Raw genomic sequence first — 5,830 nt, forward strand, 5'->3', positions numbered from 1 at the left:
TTCAGGTTTGGGGGACTGTACTGAGGGTCAGGGTTCAGGGTTGGGCGACTGTACTTGGGGTCAGGGTTCAGGGTTCAGGCTTGGGCGACAGCACTTGGGGTCAGGTTTCAGGGTTGGGGGACTGTACTTGGGGTCAGAGTTCAGGGTTGGGGGACTGTACTTGGGGTCAGGGTTCAGGGTTAGGGGACTCTATTTGGGGACAGGGTTCGGCGTTCAGGGTTGGGGGACTGTACTTGGGGTCAGGGGTCAGGGTTCAGGGTTGGGGGACTGTTCTTGGCGTCAGGGTACAGGGTTGGGGGACTGAACTTGGGGTCAGAGTTCACGGTTCAAGATTGGGGGACTGTACTTGGAGTAAGGTTTCAGGGTACAGGGTTGGGCAACTGTTCTCGGGGTCAGGGTTCGGGGTTCAGGGTTGAGGGACTGTACTTGGGGTCAGGGGTCAGGGTTGGGGGACTGTACATGGGGTCAGGGCTCTGGGTTCAGGGTTGGGGGACTGTACTTGGGATGAGGGGTCAGGGTTCAGGGTTGGGGGACTGTACTTGGGGTCAGGGTTCAGTGTTGGGGGACTGTACTTGAGGTCAGGGTTCGGGTTTCAGGGTTGGGGGACTGTAGTTTGGGTCAGGGGTCAGGGTTAAGGGTTGGGGGACTGTAGTTTGGGTCAGGGGTCAGGTTTCAGGGTTGGGGACTGCTCTTGTGGTCAGGGTTCAGGGTTCAGGGTTGGGGGACTGTACTTGGGGTCAGGGTTCAGGGGTGGGGGACTGTTCTTGGGGTCATGGTTCAGGGTTGGGGGAATCTATTTGGGGTCAGAGTTCAGAGTTCACGGTTGGGGGACTGTACTTGGCGTCAGGGTTCAGGGTTCAGGGTTGGAGGACTGTACTTCGCGTCAGGGTTCAGGGTTGGGGGACTGTACTTGGGGTCAGAGTTCAGGGTTGGGGGACTGTGTTCGGCGTTCAGGGTTGGGGGACTGTACTTGGGGTCAGGGGTCAGGGTTCAGGGTTGGGGGACTGTTCTTGGCGTCAGGGCACAGGGTTGGCGGACTGAACTTGGGGTCAGAGTTCATGGTTCAGGATTGGGGGAGTGTACTTGGAGTCAGGTTTCAGGGTTCAGGGTTGGGCGACTGTTCTCGGGGTCAGGGTTCGGGGTTCGGGATTCAGGGTTGAGGGACTGTACTTGGGGTCAGGGGTCAGGGTTGGGGGACTGTACATGGGGTCAGGGCTCGGGGTTCAGGGTTGGGGGACTGTACTTGGGGTCAGGGGTCAGGGTTCAGGGTTTGTACTTGGGGCCAGGGTTCAGTGTTGGGGGACTGTACTTGAGGTCAGGGGTCAGGGTTCAGGGTTGGGGGAATGTACTCGGGGTCAGGGTTCAGGGTTGAGGGTTGGGGTACTGTACTTGGGGTCAGGGTTCGGGTTTCAGGGTTGGGGGACTGTAGTTTGGGTCAGGGGTCAGGGTTCAGGGTTGGGGGACTGTAGTTTGGGTCAGGGGTCAGGGTTCAGGGTTGGGGGACTATTCTTGTGGTCAGGGTTCAGGGTTCAGGGTTGGGGGACTGTACTTGGGGTCAGGGTACAGGGGTGGGGGACTGTTCTTGGGGTCAGGGTTCAGGGTTGGGGGACTCTACTTGGGGTCAGAGTTCAGGGTTAAGGATTGGGGGACTGCACTTAGGGTCAGGGTTCAGGGTTCAGGGTTGGGGCACTGTACTTGGGGTCAGAGTTCAGACACTGAGACACAGAGACACCGAGACACTGCGACCCAGAGACACAGAGTCTCAGAAACACGGAGACGCAGAGACACAGAGACTCAGAGACATCGAGGCTCAGATGCTCAGAGACCCAGAGACTCAGAGTCGCAGAGACACAGAGGCTCAGTGACTCAGAGACACAGATGCTCAGAGACTCAGAGACTCAGAAACACAGAGACGCAGAAACACAGAGGCTCAGAGACACAGATGCTCAGAGACTCAGAGACACAGAGACCCAGAGACACAGCGATTCAGAGACTCAGAGGCTCAGAGACATAGAGGCTCAGAGGCTCAGAGACCGAGTGACACAGAGACTCAGAAACACAGAGACGCAGAGACACAGAGGCTCAGAGACTCAGAGACTCAGAGACATAGAGACCCAGAGACACAGAGATTCATAGATTCAGAGACAGAGAGACACAGAGACTCAGAGACTCAGAGACTCAGAGACATAGAGACCCAGAGACACAGAGATTCATAGATTCAGAGACATAGAGGCTCAGAGGCTTACAGATCCAGAGACTCAGACACGCAGAGACACAGCGGCTCCGAGACTCACCGACACGGAGACTCAGAGAAACAGAGACACAGAGACCCAGAGACACAGAGACTCATAGACTCAGAGACTCAGAGACTCAGACACATAGAGGATCAGTGGCTCAGAGACCCAGAGAAGAGACACAGAGACACAGTGGCTCCGAGACTCAGAGACCCAGAGACCCAGAGACACGGAGACTCAGAGACACAGATGCTCAGAGACTCAGAGACGCAGAGACACAGAGACTCAGAGACTCAGGGTATAGAGGCTCAGAGGCTCAGAGACCCAGAGACTCAGAGACTCAGAGACTCAGAGACGCAGATACACAGAGGCTCAGAGATGAAGAGACACAGAGGCTCAGAGACTCAGAGACTCAGAGACGCAGAGGCACAGAGGCTCAGAGATGCAGAGACACAGAGGCTCAGAGACTCAGAGACTCAGAGACGCAGTGGCACAGAGGCTCAGAGATGCAGAGACACAGAGGCTCAGAGACTCAGAGACACAGAGACCCAGAGACACAGAGACTCAGAGACACCGAGACATAGAGACCCAGAGACACAGAGATTCATAGATTCAGAGACATAGAGGCTCAGAGGCTCAGAGATCCAGAGACTCAGACACGCAGAGACACAGCGGCTCCGAGACTCACCGACACGGAGACTCAGAGAAACAGAGACACAGAGACCCAGAGACACAGAGACTCAGAAACACAGAGACACGGAGACTCACAGACACAGATGCTCAGAGACTCAGAGACTCAGAGACACAGAGACTCAGAGACTCAGGGTATAGAGGCTCAGAGGGTCAGAGACCCAGAGACTCAGAGACTCAGAGACACAGAAGCTCCGAGACTCACCGACACGGAGAATCAGAGACCCAGAGACTCAGAGACGCAGAGACATAGAGACATAGAGGCTCAGAGGCTCAGAGACCCAGAGACTCAGAAACACAGAGACGCAGAGACACAGAGGCTCAGAGACTCAGAGACATAGAGGCTCAGAGGCTCAGAGACCCAGAGACACAGAGACTCAGAGACTCAGAGACTCAGAGACATAGAGGCTCAGAGGCTCAGAGACCCAAAGACCCAGAGACACAGAGACTCAGAGACTCAGAGACACAGAGACACAGAGACAGAGAAACCCAGAGACACAGAGACTCAGAAACACAGAGACGCAGAGACCCAGAGCCTCAGAGACACAGAGACACAGAGGCTCAGAGACTCAGAGGTACAGAGATACAGACACTCAGAGACTCAGAGACATCGAGGCTCAGAGGCTCAGAGACCCAGAGACTCAGAGACACAGAGGCTCAGACACTGAGAGACACAGAGACCCAGCGACACAAAGACACTGAGACTCAGAAACACAGAGACGCAGAGGCACAGAGGCTCAGAGAATCAGAGACACAGAGACTCAGAGACATCTAGGCTCAGAGGCTCAGCGACCCAGAGACTCAGAGACGCAGAGACACAGTGGCTCAGAGACTCAGAGACTCAGCGACACGGCACAGAGGCTCAGAGAATCAGAGACACAGAGAATCAGAGACTCAGAGGCAGAGAGGCACAGAGGCTCAGAGACCCAGAGACACAGAGATGCAGAGACACAGAGACTTAGAGACTCAGAGACACAGAGAGTCAGAGACACAGAGACTCAGAGACGCAGAGACACAGAGGCTCAGAGACTCAGAGACACCGCGACTCAGAGACTCAGAGACATAGAGGCTCAGAGGCTCAGAGACCCAGAGACACCGAGACGCAGAGACACAGGGACTCAGAGACGCAGAGACACAGAGGCTCAGAGACTCAGAGACACAGAGACTCAGAGACTCAGAGACATCAAGGCTCAGGGGCTCAGCGACCCAGAGACACAGAGACGCAGAGACACAGAGGCTCAGAGATGCAGAGACACAGAGACTCAGAGACGCAGAGACACAGAGACTCAGAGACTCCGAGACACATAAGACTCAGAGACTCAGAGACATAGAGGCTCAGATACTCAGAGACGCAGAGTCACAGAGGCTGAGAGACTCAGAGACTGAGATTCAAAGGGGTGCAGAGACACAGAGACTCAGAGACTCAGAGACCCAGAGACGCAGAGACTCATAGACTCAGAGACCCATTGACACAGAGACTCAGAGAATCAGAGACGCCGAGACACAGAGGCTCAGAGACTCAGAGACGCAGAGACACAGAGGCTCATAGTCACAGAGACCCAGAGACTCAGAGGCTCAAAGACGCAGAGACACAGAGGCTCAGAGACTCAGAGACACAGAGACAGAGGCTCAGAGACTCAGGGACTCAGAGACGCAGAGACACAGAGGCTCAGAGACGCAGACACACAGAGGTTCAGACACGCAGAGACACAGAGACCCAGAGATTCAGAGACCCAGGGACCCAGAGACACAGTGACTCCGAGACACAGAGACCCAGAGAAAAGTGACTCAGTGACTCAGAGACACAGCGACTCAGAGACTCAGAGACAGAGAGGCTCAGAGGCTCAGAGACACAGAGGCTCAGAGACTCAGAGGCTCAGAGACCCAGAGACACGGAGACTCAGAAACACAGAGACGCAAAGACACAGAGGCTCAAAGACTCAGGGACTCAGAGACACAGAGACACAGAGGCTCAGAGACGCAGACACACACAGGCTCAAAGACGCAGAGACACAGAGACCCAGAGACTCAGAGACTCAGAGACGCAGAGACACAGAGGCTCAGTGTCTCTGAGACTCAGCGACACGGAGACTCAGAGACACAGATGCTCAGAGACTTAGAGATCAGAGACGCAGTGACGCAGAGGCTCAGAGACACAGACACACAGAGGCTCAGAGACATAGAGGCTCAGAGGCTCAGAGAGCCAAAGACTCAGAGACGCAGAGACACAGAGACTCAGAGACATAGAGGCTCAGAGGCTCAGAGAGCCAAAGACTCAGAGACGCAGAGACACAGAGGCTCAGAGACTCAGAGACGAGGGGACACAGAGGCTCAGAAACTCAGAGACACAGAGACCCAGAGACTCAGAGACACAGAGACCCAGAGACACAGAGACTCAGAGACACAGAGACGCAGAGACACAGAGGCTCAGTGTCTCAGAGACTCAGCGACACGGAGACTCAGAGACACAGATGCTCAGAGACTTAGAGACGCAGCAACACAGAGGCTCAGAGACACAGACACACAGAGGCTCAGAGACACAGAGACGCAGTGACTCAGAGACTCAGAGACTGAGAGACATAGAGGCTCAGAGACTCAGAGACCCAGAGACACTGAGACTCAGAGACTCAGAGACGAGGGGACACAGAGGCTCAGAGAGTCAGAGACTCAGAGACGCTGAGACACAGAGGCTCAGAGTCACAGAGGCCCAGAGACACAGAGACTCAGAGACACAGGGACACAGAGTCTCAGAGAGTTACAGACACTGAGACACAGATGCTCAGAGACTCAGAGACACAGAGACTCAGAGACACAGAGGCCCAGAGACACAGAGGCTCAGAGGCTCAGAGTCTCCGAGACGCAGAGACACAGATGCTCAGAGACTCAGAGACTCAGAGATGCAGAGA

The sequence above is a fragment of the Carcharhinus amblyrhynchos genome, unplaced genomic scaffold (genome assembly GCF_965287045.1).
Source record: "Carcharhinus amblyrhynchos unplaced genomic scaffold, sCarAmb.v2.hapA chromosome_133, whole genome shotgun sequence".
Taxonomy (NCBI): Eukaryota; Metazoa; Chordata; class Chondrichthyes; order Carcharhiniformes; family Carcharhinidae; genus Carcharhinus; species Carcharhinus amblyrhynchos.